The sequence below is a fragment of the Vicugna pacos genome, chromosome 8, assembly GCF_048564905.1.
Source record: "Vicugna pacos chromosome 8, VicPac4, whole genome shotgun sequence".
NCBI lineage: Eukaryota > Metazoa > Chordata > Mammalia > Artiodactyla > Camelidae > Vicugna > Vicugna pacos.
In genome coordinates, this window is record NC_132994.1 from 27,289,391 (window position 1) to 27,305,425 (window position 16,035).

Consider the following 16,035-nt stretch of genomic DNA (forward strand, 5'->3'; position numbering starts at 1 on the left):
GAACCAACACATGGAAAAGCAAATGGGGACACATGCTAGGGACAAAATTCGATGTGACATGAACACTAATTTTGGCCTTATATTGTTTTATTCATTAAAAATCCCTCTTCTATGAAAGAAGAGAAAACAGAACCAGACAGTAATTGAGCCCTTATGTGTCAGGGACTAGGTAAGGCGCTTTTGTGGACATTTATTTAATCCTCATGAGTCTATGAAGGAGACACTTACTCCCATTTTACAGGTAAGGAAATAGACTCAGTGAAGTGAATTGAACTCCATAAAGCTGTATATCCTGTATGATACAGCTATGATTTCAACTCATCCCTCTGAGTACAAAGTAACCTCAGTAAATATTTTTCAGTTTTAATGGGATAATTAATTCTATCCAAAATTTTAATTTGGAAGGGATTTTTATAGGAGAAAAGACATATTTTTTAAGAACACACAAATTAGTAGATGAGATATTGTCCCTAATCAGATGGGATATCTTGAAAATAAATCATAGATCTTTGAGAAAAGCTTTGTATTCATCAGAAAGTCTCAAGTTTCCCTCTAAGTGACAATTCCAAATATGATACCAATATCATATTTAGTCCTGGGCAAGTGGGGTCCCTGCCCTAGGCCATGGAAGTCAGAAAGCCTGCTGCTTTAGAGTGCCCTCCTGGAAGTTTTCTAAGCCCCTTCCAGGAGACTTTAGTGTGGGCCTTGTCCCATTTCTCCCTTCAGGACATCTCCTACCCTCTACTTCCTCTGCCTATACCACCCACACATGAGGTTAACCAGATGTCCAGAGGAGCTCCAGGATTTGCATCTATAGACTCACCTCCTGGCTCTATGGTTGGGCCTTTTTCCAGGAAGAAGGCCTGGCTAGTGGATATTAATTTCTCTTCTCCCTCTAGCTGGCCTAGTATTTCTTTCAAAAGATAGTGCCCAGTGGACATGGAAGGCGTTGAAGGCTCTGGACTACTGAAAGCCCACTGCCAACTCTTGGAGATGTACAGACTCGTGTGCCAGTCCTCACATGTATTCTGATTGCAGTGCTGTCTTCTGGCTACGTCACCTGAGAGCAAGAGTGGCAGAGGTAGTGGCAGGCATCCTGTATCCTGTCTGTTTCCTGAGCATGACACCTAGGTGGTGACTACATCCTCTGTAGGTTCTGTGCTACATGTCTGGCAGTCCTCCTGGGGTGAGCCTACCTGTTTTCTTTCAATTTTGTAACTCTGCAATGCTAACAAGCCCTTCAACTGACTTCCTTTCATGTCTCTGTTGATTTGGTATGTTGCTCTTCCAGGTCAATTGTAGGCCAAGCCAAATGATGGACAGGTACTCTTTGAGCAAATGGAACCATTCTTTCTGCTTTGTCCAAGGATCTCTTGCCACTCTTCCTGGCTGGTGGCCTTTGTGGAAGGCAGGGGTACCATTTGAAAGAGATCACACTCTAGGAATGCAGTGATCATGGCCTAAAGAGTTAAGAGAAGACATAATTAGAAGATTTGTTGTTTTATATTTATCCTATAAAATGCCTAAGAGTAAATTTTTAATGATCAGAAGATAAATTTTCCTATATGTTCTGGGTAAGGCTTGAAGTTGTGGTTATTGTCAATAAAGCATAGTAACAAATTTTAAGAGAGTCATTGGAAGCCAATATTCACAGGTGGCATGGTAAATGAATCAATGTCACATGTAATGTGTAATGAGAATTAGTTAATGGTATTAGGAAACTGCAGTGACAAAAAGATCTATATAGTTTCAGTGCAAACATATCCTGAAGAGCCATGTTATTATGAGTTAATATAACACTATCACATTTTTTTTCAGTGGGAGATATAAAATTAGCCAACAGTGGTGCATTTGACAATAAAGAACCCAGAGATGGTTCCTGGACCTGAATAGGATGAGATGGTGACTAGACATTATGAAGAATCTTCAGTTATTAAATGGATTGTAAAGAAATATTTAAGTGTCTTTGCTAAACCCATTATTCTAAGTCTTCATTGATAAATCACTATGCTCCACATGGGCCCATAAATTTAGTTTTATATTTTAAAATAAAATTATTTATATAGGTAGGGACCAACAAGAAATGTTTCACCAGGGCCCTACATATCCTAGGGGCAGCCTTGTTAAATACAGACATTAGTTTGGACCATAAAAATTATTCTTCATGGAACTCTTTTTTAAGTGAAGGTTTCTTTACAGAGTGTCTATTTTTGAGGATAAACAGGAAACGGCCATCTTTGTAGTTTGAATTTTGCCCAACACTGTTGTTCATCATGCACTTGTTGCCTTGAGCTGAACTTGCTCTAGGTTGGATCTTCCCCACTATGGAGCTAAATGCTGCTCTTGGTGGAAGATCTCAGCCATGTCCATTGTCACTTAGTTGGTGTAAAAGTTTCATTGTGTGGCCCTGAGAATTCCAACTTAAGTGCTTCTGCATGGGAAAAATGCACCAGAGAGAAGGCACAAGGCTACAAGTGTGAACTAGATAGAGCCAGACAATATCTTGGCAGATTTGCCTGTTGTGGGTGGGTTCCTGGGCCTCCTGAGTTAACTTGTCTGTCTAGATCCCAGGAAGAAGGAAAGCACCTGTAAGTGGTCAGATATGTAAACTGCTTATGTACTTTGGTTCAGAAACATGTTCTCTACTTTGTCCTGTCTGGTTTAATCCAAAAGCCCTGCCCTTCCTACTCTGATTTCTTTTGGTTGTTACTTTGGATTAGAATTCTGACTTGAACATTTATGTTTCTGACTTCTAGATGAGCCAGCTTCACACTCAACACAGCTCAGTGACATTCATTCATTCAGTTTCATTGAGATGTAATTGACATATGGCACTATACAAGTTTAAAGCATATAGCATAATGACTTACAAACATCATGAAATGATTATCACATTAAATTTAGTGGACACCCGCTATCTCATACAGATCCAATGTTAAAGAAATAGAATAAATTTTTTTTCCTTGTGATGAGAACTCTTAGGATTTACTCTCAACAATTTTTATATATAATATACAGGCAGTGTTAATTATATTTATCATGTTGTACATTACATCCCTAGTACTTATTTATCTCATAACTAGAAATTTGTACTGTTTGACTACCTTCATTCAATTCCCCTACTCCCTACCCTTGCCTCTGGTAACCACAAATCTGATCTCTTTTTCTATGAGTTTGCTTTTGAAGTATAACTGACCTACAACACCATGTTAGTTCCTGTTATACAACATAGTGATTCAATATTTCTGTACATTTCAAAATGATCACTATGCTATGTCATTACTATCTGTCACCATACAGAGATATTATATAGTTCTTGACTGTATTCCCCACACTGTACATTTCATACCCGTGACTCATTTATTTTGCACCTGGAAGTTTGTGCCTCTTAATCTCCCTCATCTATTTCTCTTTTCCTCCCACCTCCCTCCCCTTTGGTCACCACCTATTTGTTCTCTGTATCTATAACTCTGTTCCTGTTTTGCATGTTTGTTCATTTGTCTTGCTTTTTTTTTTTAAATTCCACATATAAGTGAAATCGTAGAGTGCTTGTCTTTCTCTGACTTATTTCACTCAGCAGGTACCCTCCAAGTTCATGCATGTTGTCATAAATGGCAAAATGTCATTCTTTTTTATGGATGAGTAATACTCCATTGTATATATTGGCCACATCTTTTTTACCCACTCATCTATTGATGGGCACATAGGTTGTTTCCGTATCTTGGCAATTGTAAGTGATTGTACAATGAACATAAGAGCGCACATATCTTTTTAAGTTAGTGTTTTCATTTTCTCTTGATAAATACCCAGAAGTAGAATTGTTGGATTGTATAGTAGTTCAATTTTTTATTTTTTTGAGAACTTTTCATACTGCTTTCCATAGTGGTTGCATCAGTTTACATGCACAAGATTTTCCTTTTCACCACATTCTCACCAAGGCTTGTTATTGTGTTCTTTTTGATGATAGCCATTCTGACAGGTGTGAGATGATATCTTATTGTGGTTTTCATTTGCATTTCCCTGATGATTAGTGATGCTGAGCATCTTTTCATGTGGCTGTTGGCCATCTGTATATCTTCATTGAAAAAATGTCTATTTAGATTAAAAAACTTTTTTTTTGATGTTGAGTTGTATGAGTTTTTGTATATTTTGGATATTAACCCCTTATCAGACATATCACTTACAGATTATCTTCTTCCATTCAGTAGGCAGCCTTGCATTTTGTTGATAGTTTCCTTTGCTGTGCAAAAGCTTTTTAGCTTGATGTAATCCCATTTCTTTACTTTTGCTTTTGTTTCTTTTGCCAGAGGACACATATCCAAAAAAATTTATTAAGACCAATGTCAAAGAACATCCTGTTTGTTTTTTCCTAAAATTTTTTATGGTTTCAGGTCTTACATTTAAGTCTTTAATTCATTTTGAATATATTTTGGGGCATGATGTGAAAGAGTACTTCAGTTGGATTCTTTTGCATGTAGTTATTCAGTTTCCCTAGCACCACTTACTGAAGAGACTGTCTTATCCACATTGCATATTCTTGCCTCCTTTGTCATAGATTAATTGTCCATGTAAGTGTGAGTTCCTTTCTGGGCTCTCTATTCTGCTCCATTGATCTATGTGCCTGTTTTTGCATCAGTACCAAACTGCTTTGATTACTATAGCTTGGTACTATAGTTTGAAATCAAGGTGCTTGACAGAATAGAAATTGCATTGACTCTGTGGATTATCTTGGTCATTTTAACAATATTAATTCTTCCAACCCAAGATCATGATACATCTTTTTATTGGTGTTGTCTTCAACTTCTTTCATCAGTGTCATAGTTTTCTGATACAGGGCTTTTACCTCTTAAATTAGGTTTATTCCTAGGTATTTTATTCTTTTTGTTGTGATTGTAAGTGGGATTGTTTTCTTAATTTATCTTTTGATAGTTAATTGTTAGTGTATAGAAATGCAGCTGATTTCTGTATATTAGTTTTGTATCCTGCAAATTTATTGAATTAATTAATGAGTGCTAGTAGTTTTTTGGTGGCATCTTTAGGATTTTCCATGTGTAGTATCATGTCATCTGTGAACAGTGACAGTTCTTCTTCCTTTCCAATCTGAATTTATTGTATTTCTTTTTGTTGTCTGATGGCTGTGGCTAGGACTTCCAGTACTATGCTGAATAAAAGTAGTAGGAGTGGGCTTCCTTGTCTTGTTCCTGATTATAGAGGAAGTGCTTTCAGCTATTACAATGGAGTATGATATAAGCTGTGGGCTTGTATGTTTGACCTTTGTTATGTTCCCTCTATACCCACTTTATTGAGAGTTTTTATCATAAATGCATGTTCAATTTTATCAAAAGTTTTTCCTGCATCTATTGAGATGATCATGTGATTTTTATTCTTCAACTTGTTAGTATGATGTTCACATTGATTTGTGAATATTGAGTGATTCTTACATACCTCGATAGATTTTTGGTGGTATTTATATCCCACTTGAACATGGTGTATCATTCTTTTAGTATATGGTTGAATTTGGTTTTCTTATATTTTGCTGAGGATTTTTGCATCTATGTTTATCAGTGATATTGGCCTGTAATTTTCTTTTTTTGGTGATTTTTTGTCTGGTTTTGGTATCAGGGGATACTGTCCATGTAGAAGGAGTTTGGAAGTGTTCTCGCCTATGAAATTTTTTTGAATAGTTTGAGAAGGATAAATGTTTTAATGTTTTTTAAAATGTGTGGTAAAGTTCACCTCTGAAACCATCTATTACTAGACTTTTGTTTGTTAGGAGTTGTTTTTAAATTACTGATTCAATTTCTTTACTGTTAATTATTCTATTCATATTTTCTATTCCTTCCTGCTTCAGTCTTGTGAGATTGTTCACTTCTAGGAATTTGTCCATTTCTTGTAGGTTGTCCATCTTATTGGCATATAATTGTTCATAGTAATCTCTTATGATTATTTGTATTTCTGTGGTGTTAGTTGTAATTTCTCCTTTTTCATTTCTGATTTTATTTATTTGGGTCTTCTCTTTTTTTTTCTTGATGAGTCTGGATAAAAGTTTATCCATTTTATTTATCTTTGCAAAGAACCAGCTCTTAGTTTCATTTTTTTCTACTTTTTTTTTAGTCTCCGTTTAATTTAGTTATGCTCTGATCTGATTTCTTTCCTTCTATTGACTTTGGGTTTTGTTTGTTATTCTTCCTCTAGTTTAGATGAAAGGTTAGGTTGTTTATTTGAGATTCTTTTGTTTCCTGAGGTAGGTTGGTATTACTATTAACATCCCTCTTAGAATTGCTTTTGCTACATCCCATAGATTTTGGATCGTTGTGTTTTCATTTTAATTTGTCTCCAGGTATTTTTTGACTTCCTCTTTGATTTCTTCAGTGATCCATTGGGTGTTTAGTAGCATATTGTTTAGCTTCCACGTGTTTGTGTTTTTTTGCATTTTTTATTGTAGTTGATTTCTAGTCTCACAGCATTGTGATAGGAAAAGATGTTTGATATGATTTCAGTTTTTAAAAATTTACTGAGTTTTGTGGACTAGCATGTGATCTATCCTGGAGAATGTTCCATGTGCATTTGAAAAGAATGTACATTCTTCTGCTTTTGGATAGGATATTCTGTATATATTATATACCTATATATATATGTAAAATGGGTATAAAATAGGTATATAATAGGTATATAATATAGGTATATAATAAAATCTGTCTTGTTTAATGTGTCATTTAAGGCCAAAGTTGATTTCCTGTCTGGAAGATCTGTCCATTGATATAAGTGGGATGTGAAAATCATTTATTGTTAACACATTACTCTTAATTTCTCCTTTTATGTCTGTTAATATTTGTTTCATGTGTTTAGGTGCTTCTCTGTTGTGTGCACATATATTTACAATTGTTATATCTTTTTCTTGGATTTATTTCCTAATCATTGTGTAATGTCCTTTTTTGTTATAGTTTTTATATTAAAGTGTTTTGTCTGATATAGTATTTCTACCCCAGCTTTTTATTTCCATTTGCATGCAACACCTTTTTCCATCCTCTCACTTTCAGTTTCTGTGTGTGTCTTAGATCTAAAAAGTGAGTGTTTTAATAGGCAGCATATATATCAGTCTTGTTTTTTTTTTCCATTCAGGCACTCTGTGTCTTTTGATAGGAACATTTAAGCCATTTACATTTATAGTAATTATTGATAGGTGTGTACTTATTGCCATTTTGTTCATTATTTTCTGTTTTTTTTGTAGTCCTTTTTCCTTTTTCTTCTTTTGCTCTCTTCCCTTGTAATTTGATGACTATCTTTATTGTTATGTTTGAATTCAGCCCAGAACTAAACAGTATTTTCTAGCTCTGTCTAAATTCCAAAAAAGACTTAAGCAGAAATAATAGATGGAAAGCCAGTGTACTATTGCTTTACAAGAGTTAGGTCCTTGAGAGAGAAAAGGTCTTTAGAATTCTGAAAACAATCTTCAAATTGAACAAATTCTCTTTGACTCAAAAGAGATGAATTTCTTCAGTGAGTGAGTAGAAAAGTTTTTTTTTTTTAACTTTTTTATGAATGGAAGAGGTTGTGTTTTCACTAGCTATTAGATACCAAGGACAAGGACTCTGACTCCACAGCTTGGAGGAAGGAGGAACAAGAGGAACCTTCAGTCATGGGAAATATTCCTTGACCATCCAGGATATTGCCAGTGTCAGAGGAACATTCAGAGAGCTTTATTTGTTGTGAATATTTCATTGAGTGGGAAAGAAACTGTTTGTGAACAGAGAGACTTTGAACCTGAAACTGTTACAAAGCTCAGAGGCATGGCATTATAGGATGGCTTATAAAGTGAAAGTGAAGAGATTATTTAACCTGTACAATGATTGTTTATTACAGTGGGGGTTTCCGGATGGCAGGGATTGATTAAAAGTAATTTTAAAGTTTTTAGGAAGATGACTTAAGTTTTGTTTATGATTATCAGAGGCATTAACAAAAAATAAATTTTATATACATTGTTGAAATTAGGTAAAGCTTTGTGTCTGTAACTTTAAATGGTTTTGTCTATTGGAGAATCATAAGACTAGTCTCCATTTAATTTTATTTTAACAAAAACCAGGGAAATTCTAATTTATTAAATACCTGAATTTATTTCCACTCCTTCCAGACCATGTCTTCCTTCCCTGCCGTCATGACATTAATGAATAAAAGGGCATAAACCCACAAGGACAAAGAGACAGGATAACCACAATGTATTGAGGCCCTCCAATAACCCAGAAATTTCAATGAGACTTGTCTCCAGATGTAGGCTTTTAATTTAGTTTTAAAGTCTCTCTCCCTAAAATATGGACACCCAAGAATTGGATTCATTTGAGGAATACCTCTAACATATGCGACAGTGACCAAAACATGAAAAAAGAAAAAGGAAACTGAGGAGAAAGAGGCAGTGCAAGGGACAGAAGAAAACTTAAAAACAAATTATAATTTACATTCTCAGAGAGATGATATTTCATTACTGAAACAAGAACAAGATGCAATTAAAAAAAAAAGGAAGATTCAGAGGACGAGAAAGTGTTCCTGCCAGTTAAAAATATTACACAGAAATAAAAATTTCACTAGGCGGGCTGGATGATGGGGTTGAGTGTGTCTTCTGGTAAGGGGAATTAAAAAGACAGAAGGCTGCAAAATAGGAAAGAAAAGAGTAGTAAAGCCCGGAAATGTATAGACAAGTGGGCCAGAAGATTCCAGAACCTGAACTACTAGTGTATGTGGAGAGCAGGTAAATGGTCTGCCCTCTCCTTCCTCCTCAGACTGCTGTGCCAGTGGCCGAGAGAGTCAACGCTCCCTAGGAGGGAGCTGTGAGGCTGGTAGGAGTTGGACAGGGGCTGTGTGGACTGATGCCTGAAGGTTATGTCAGGATTGAGGACATTAGCAAAGATGCAACGAACGAAGATGCTATGGATCAAATCTAATTAAGACAATCAGTGGAGGTCAGATAAAACAGAGGTTGGCATGGAACTATTCATCCCTCCCTCAGGGCTCCATGTGGTGTTGTCATGGAAGCCACTCTACCACCCAAGGAGAAAAGAAGGAGCAGGAGCCAGGGGCTGGGTGGGGCAGGAAAACTTCAGTGGCCAAGTTTAAATGGAATGAAATTAGGCTACTTTGAATTGGCCATTATATGGTTTTCTGTTATGAGGCAGAAATGGGGGCTTGAGAACTAAGTTAATAAAATTACAGTGGTATACAGAAATTTACTCTTTCTCCACTCAACTTTTGTGCTTGAAACCCATACTGATTACATGGTCACTAAGGGTAAAGAAAATCATGCGCATGGCTATCATGCATATATAATTAATAGAAGATAATCTTCCTTTATTTTTAATAGCAAATAACCATTAACTTTTTTCTAACCAGTATTCTACCTCAATATTAACCAGTCCAGACAATTACTTTAATATTCAGAATACACAAATGCACATACATCGTGCATCACACACTGCTGATGGTGTAGTTTTTACTGAGTAGTTATTATGTGCATGTAGTCATGCGGTTACTGAAAAATGAAATTAAATGATCCTTGTCTTCAGGGATGTTATGACCAAGAAGATAGGTAGTAGCTAAGTGTTAAATAAGAATTGCACACAATAGGAATTCACAGGATGGAGAGAGTTTCATGGGTTTGGGTAGTCAAGAGAAATTGAAGGGGGCAGGGGTCTTGAGCCGTATGGATGTGGAAGACCAAGGAGAACACGACAAGGAATGACAGATTGGCTTCCCCCAGCATGGCAACCTGGAAGTCTTTGTTGAGACACATTCTGGGGTGAGTTTGGCTTCAGTAGGAAGAGTGCTGTGAAGAACTAGTGATGTCTTTTGGGGGGTGGGGAGAACAGGGGAGACAGACAGAGCAAGAGAATGCAGTGGCACCTGTCCTTGAGATCGGCAGAGAGGTGAGGGGCAAGCATTCTGTGCAGGTGATTTTGGAATAACAAAGGTGCTCATTTTGAAATATGTATAATGTACCCTGGGTCCAGCAGAGGATTTCACTGGGTGGAGTAGTGATGATACATGAAAAGGAACATGTCAGCGCCAGATGGAGGGAGCCCTTGAAACCCAAATGAAGAAATTAAGCTTTTGAAGAGGGACTTGTGAGTGCCTCGGATTCTCTTAAAGCAGTGGTCCCCATCTAGGGGGATTTTCTTCCCATAGGGGTCTTTAACAAGGTGTGGAGACATGGCTGTTCAGCACTGGGGGGATGGAGAGCTGCTATTAGAGGTGAGACAGACCCATTAGGAAAATGACATGATTGAAATGGGGGCAGATAGGATGAATGGACTTTCAAGATCTGAAAAGTACTTGAAGCAGTAAAAACACTCAACCTGGGGGATGAGTAACTGATACTTCTGAGTTTGTCTTACATGTCTTCGTGGTCTTTGTCACTGAAGTGTTCAAAGTTCTTTAACACCAATTCGCTAAAAGTTCAACTTGTTCCTCTTAAGTGCTTGGAAGTGAATTTCTGCTCCAACTAGCTGTGTAACCTTAAGAAAATTGCTTAATTTCTCTCTGGGGTTTAGGTTTCTCATCTGTTAAATGAGCTGATAAAATACAATTTCTAGAGGCTCTCCCAGTGTTAATATTTTATCCAGTGACAGTGGTAACCAGAGACTTGGTTTCCTTCCTCATCTCTCCTTCAGAAATAGTTCTCTCAGGAATAAATCTACTCATTATGACCATGAGGAGGTAGATTAACTTGCTTGTATGTGCTCATCTCAATTAGCATTTGTGGTATTTATAACTGATCCTTAATGGGAATCTAAATCTAAAATAGTAGTAAGCATCTCTGGTGATAATGCTCCGTCCATGTATATAATATGAATTTCTTAATTTCCAAGCAGATTTGGGAAACATGATTGACTGAGTCCACCATCAGTGTTCAAACACAGCTTCATTTCCTGGCACATGAAACGGAGACCACATTGTTTCCCCTGCCTGACGTACCCTGTTTTCATACCTCTATCACTACAAAAGGGGAACCATTTATTCTGCAAAAGTTTATCAGAGAACTAATTATAACATCGAGTGGGGTGGTGTTCAGAACAGTCTGAATGATAAATAATGAGAAAAAATAATCCAATAATTATTTAAAGTAGTGGGTGTTAGCTTCCACTCTGATCCGATGGTGGTGGTAGCTGGGAAGAGCTTCAAAGTAACAATACACATCCAGCCATTGATGATATTTTTGTGCCTCTATTCATAGTTTATTTCATTACAAAAGTCCCGCGGATTTAGTCTGTTTTTCGATTACCCTGGCCACTTACTCGCGCGTATTGTGCACGGTTGGTCCACGTGCGCTGCGGGCCCTCTGCTCTATTATACAGGTCGACAAAAGGCAATTATTAAATTCTAAAAAAGCTTTAGATGAAACTGCCGCGACAATAGGCATAGGTAATCAGAGGCATAATCACGTTCTGCTGGAAAGCTGCGCCCACAGCATGAGCGGGAACGCGGCGTGTTCTTTGAAGTCCGTTTTCCTGTAAACATCAAATGGTGCTGTCAGGTTTGTCGCCACAGGTTTGAAGTGTAAATGTGCATCGTCAGGCCCGGGCCAAGAAATGACTTATGGTCCTCAGTTTTAGTGTGACTATGTTTGCAAAATACCTCCTTTTCCGGTTGTAGGATATGGAAAGAGTATGCCTTTTCTGTTGGTAGAGTAGAACCGCATCACAATATCCCTCGCCACACAGATGGGTTTAATGTGAATTGAATCACATACTCAGAAAAAGAGCAGCTCAGAAAGGGAGGCTGATGATGGGCTGGAGCAGAGACTGAGCTCTGTCCTGTGTCCAGACGTGAGCTGCTACAGAGGGGTTTGTGTCGCTGTGTTTCTGAGGAAAAGGGCTTTTAGAAGCAGCTGTATTGTGATACTGTTGACGTCTGCGGTGACACACTCAGTGAGAGAGTGGGACTGTGAGTTACGCTCAGGTCCCTCAAAGGCTACTTTTTTGTACTAAAAAGCAACAACGACGATTCTAGGCTGTGCCCTTATTGCTGGGAGTTCAGTAGACCCAGATAAGTGTGAACTGAAGAATGCCACTCATCCTCAACGGCCTCAAAGTATTTCCTTCTGCCTGCCTGACACAGAGCCTTAGCTCTCCACTGGTTGGGCCATCCCTTCAAGGCAGGCTTTCTCAGGCCCCTCACTATGGACAGTCTGGGCTGGATACTGCTTTGCTGTGGGGACTCTCTGTGCACTGGGCGGGTGTTACCAGCGCCCTGGGCCTCTACCTGCTAGATGCCAGCAGTAGCTCTCCATCCCCGCAGTGGTGAGCAACCATGTCTCCACACCTTGTTAAATATCCCCTGGGAAGAAAATCACCCTGGTTGGGACCCCTGCACTCTAAAGAGGCCCTGTTCAAAGGCAAACATGTCACCTGGCAGAAAACCCCACTACTCCAACCAAGAGCACCTTAGCACCCATTAGCTGCCTTGATTTTCTAGCACGAGAGCTGGGCCAGAAATGGGATGTGAGTCAAGCTGATGAATGGGATCAGGGAAGTCCAGGGCAAGGAGAGTGTGGTGATGGAATACTGCATTAGGGATCCTTGTGCAGCCTAGGAATTTCATGTCAAAGTGGGAGAAGTGGGGGGAGGGGGTAGCGTCAAAAGAGGCGAGGAGTCGTTCAGCATGCCAGGGGACACTCATAGCTGTGAACCCTTTACACGCAGGAGCACAAATGTTGGTCAGTTTGTAAAATTAATTTCTACTGTAACTTAGCAGGCATATGTGGACAGCTCTCAGGTGAAGGCAGAGCTGTGTTGGTGCAGCAGCCTGCTATTTGCTCTGAGTAAGAGGTGGGAGGTGAAACGTAAGCCATGAAGGGGCCGAGAGAAGAACTCCTTTGCTTCTGGAGGATGTCGGATCCCAGGATCCAGGGGAAGTCAGGCTGCAGATGTCCACAGTCAAACACTTCCCTCCACCTGCTGCGGGTCGACGGTGCCTGTAGTCAGCACAGTGAGGGGCAGATCCGTCCTTGCAAGTGTGCTGATTAAAGCCCTGGTATTTGAAAGTTTGCCAGGGAGACACACACACACACACACACACACACACACACACACACACACACACACACACACACACACAGAATGAGAACCGCTGGCTTAGGGGCTCCAAGGTCAACATTGACTACAATTTCAAAACATGGCCCAGCTAGATACGTGTGCAGACTAGTCTAGCTCAGGGTTTAAATGAAAACAACTGAGAAATTTTGGATTCCTCTTCCATTTCTCTTCCTTCTAACCCCTAAAAAAATTTTCCACTCTATTTTTAAGTGTTTTCCCCATACCAGCCTGAATATTTGGATCATTTTAGAAAATGTAGAGATAAATAATTAAAAATATGTGCTTGCAGTGGGGAGGGTACAGCTCAGTGGTAGAGTGCTTGCCTAGCATGCATAAGGTCCTGGGTTTGATCCCCAGTACTGCTGTTAAAATAAATAAATAAAAAATAACCCTAATTATCCCCCCCAAAAACCAACAAAAACGTGTGCTCATGTTCTCTGCCCTTCCCTTGCTCTCACTGCCACTCTCTCTAACCTCTTTTTAATTCACATTTCCTCTCTACTCCCATCTCCTCTTTATTGTCCAATTTTTTCACTGTCTTCTGCTGTTTCCTTCTTTTCTACTTTTTTAAAACTTGAAATCACTTAGTCTCCATGCACATGGAAACTGGTGGCCCAGGATTTTGGGGGGCAGCCTTAAGTTCAAATAGCATATTATTCCCATGACACCTTTGTACCTGTCAACCATGAGCCATCACTTTTTGTTGGGGACGTATTGTCATTGCATCCATCTGAGATATAAAATCCAGGGGAAGGGGACTGACTGTAGTGTCATGAGGAAGCTCTTCGGGAAAGCCGGAAATGTTCTATACCCTGATAGTGTGTGGTTGTGCGACTGTATCCATCTGTCAAACTCATCAAATATTCCCTTAAAAATGGATAGATGAGTTTTGTTCTATGGCCATTATACTTCCAAAAATTGACTAAAAATATAAAACTAGAAATACCATGTGGATGACCATGGCCATCTTCCCACTAAATGTTGCCATGTGGAGAGATTGTCCTTTGAACATTTTCATCCTTTCAGGCTTTTCATCTTTTCTGAGGACTAGTGTGTGACCTGTGACATCCTTGTTTTCTCCCTACCAGCCTGGAGAGCAGGCCCTAGGACTTCAGCACATTCCTGCTCTCAAAAGAAACCAGAGTGTATGCTTCAAGGTGGCAAAGGATAAAACATAAATGCAGTGATTTCTGATCAAGGTCTCAGAAATAATAACATACCTTTTAACAAAAGTATCAGTGATAAAGTATCCTCTGTAGTCTTGATCTTTTCAATCCAGCTTGGCTAGCTGCTGAAAGGCGGAGGCAGCCCACACCCAGGTCCTGCGGTCTGCAGGTGCCAGGGTCCCCTCTGGAGCCAACCACAGCCCTGGCAGCTCAGTTTACAAGGCTTTCTCTCTTCCCCGCCACAGAGAGGAACCCAGAGAGAATCCCCTCCCATCATTAAGGCTCTGTGTGTGTACAAACCCGTTCATGTATCCCGAGGGACCAGAGGATGGCATTAAAGGAGGAAAGAGGGAGGGGTTCCTTAGCATCTTCACGATAGTGAACCTCTGGCCACAGTAAAGAATGTCTCTCCCTTTTCTCTTTTTTTTAATTTGTTTTTTTCCAGCTTTATTGAGATAGAATTGATATATAACATTGTGTAAATTTAAGGTGTACAGCATAATGATTAATTTGATATATATATATAGTGAAATGATTGCCACAATAAGGTTAGTTAATACATCAGTCACTTCACATAGTTACCATTTTTTTCTGGGTGTTGAGAACAGCTGATATCTTCTTTTTTAGCAGCTTTCAAGTATATAAAATACATATTGTCAACTGTAGTCACCAGGCTGCATGTTAGGTCCCAGGAACTTACTCATTTTACAACTGGAAGTTTACCTGGGAGGGCACCGTCACCTGTTTCCCTCTCCCCCTCGCCACTGGCAATCACCAATCTATTCTTTGTTCCTATGAATTCATTTTGTTTTTAGATTCCACATAACAAAAAGTGAGCTCATACAGTATTTGTATTTCTCTTTATGACTTGTTTTATTTAAATAATGGTCTCAAGTTTCATCCATGTTGTAGCAAATGGCAAAATTTCCTTTTTTTCTAAGGCTGAATAATATTTCATTTTGTGTGTGTGTGTGTGTGTGTGTGTGACACTTTCTTTCTTCACTCATTCACTGACTGATACTTAGGTTGTTTCCCCTGTTTGTACCTTTTCTGAAGCCCCATCTCTTCTTTTGGGCTCTTTTTCTCCCCTCTTTGAAGTTCAATTTTTTTCCTAACATTATTGAGGTATAAACGACAAGTAAAAATTGTGTATATTTAAGATGTAAAACTTAATGTTTTGATGAATGTATACATTATGAAATAATCACCACACTAACTAACACATCCATCACCCCATATAGTTACTGTGTGTGAGAGAGAAAGAGATGAGAGTACTTTAAGATCTACCTCCTTAGCAAACTTCAAGTATGTTCTACAGTGTGGTTCACTATAGCAATACTGCAGCACATTAGATCTCCAGAACTTACTCATCTTTCATAACTGAAACTCAGGGGGAAATGGGGAGATGCTAAGGCTTGAATTTTTACAGTGCCATGAAAAACAATATCCCAGGGCAGGGATTTTAAGTAAGAAGGTCACTGTCTTTATCATTCATTAATCTGATATTTATTTACTACTAATGAAATACGGCTTTGTAACAGGAATGCCAGAAACTTTCTAGATAAGTTTTTTCTTTTCATTATGAAAGCGAATCAGTCTCCTTGTAGAGAATTGGGACATAAAAAGAGCTGCAAAAAAATTGATGAAAACCATCTTCTTATCTCATCATCCAGAAACAATCAATGTCAACATGTTGATATCTTTTCAGGTTCTTATTTTGTGCACATGTGTAATTTTTATAAAAATTAGGTAAAATTAATTTTGTATTTTACTTTTTTCCTTGGCCG